The sequence below is a fragment of the Oryzias melastigma genome, linkage group LG21, assembly GCF_002922805.2.
Source record: "Oryzias melastigma strain HK-1 linkage group LG21, ASM292280v2, whole genome shotgun sequence".
Taxonomy (NCBI): Eukaryota; Metazoa; Chordata; class Actinopteri; order Beloniformes; family Adrianichthyidae; genus Oryzias; species Oryzias melastigma.
In genome coordinates, this window is record NC_050532.1 from 2,011,308 (window position 1) to 2,011,773 (window position 466).

Sequence of the window (466 nt, forward strand, 5' to 3'; positions counted from 1 at the left end):
TTTTTCTATTTCATTCTTCACATTTATTAGAACCTTCCGCTGAAATAAGAGACTGTCAACAAAGTGCAAGTGTGGGGTGTTTGATAAAACCTCTAACAGACCGGTGTTATTAAGACAAAGGGAAAAATTATAAGCTACTGATGCATATGCAGAAAATAGTTTTTTTTTAATAAAAATCACAGGAACATGACACTAACCCATATGAAGAAAAACATGTAGTGCGTAACTTTCACAAATATGTTTTAACTAGAGCTGTCAGGCGATTAAAAATTTTAATCCCGATTAATCGCATTTTGTCCATAGTTAACTCGCAATTAAGCGCAAATTAAAATGAGGCCTTTTTTTAGGAAAAAAATGTGTGCTTCATGAAATTTAGAAGTTTTGTATTAATTATGAAAACAAGAATGGCAAAATGTATAGTTTTCATCAGAACTACTTTATTTTGTAACATTGTATTGAGATAAAC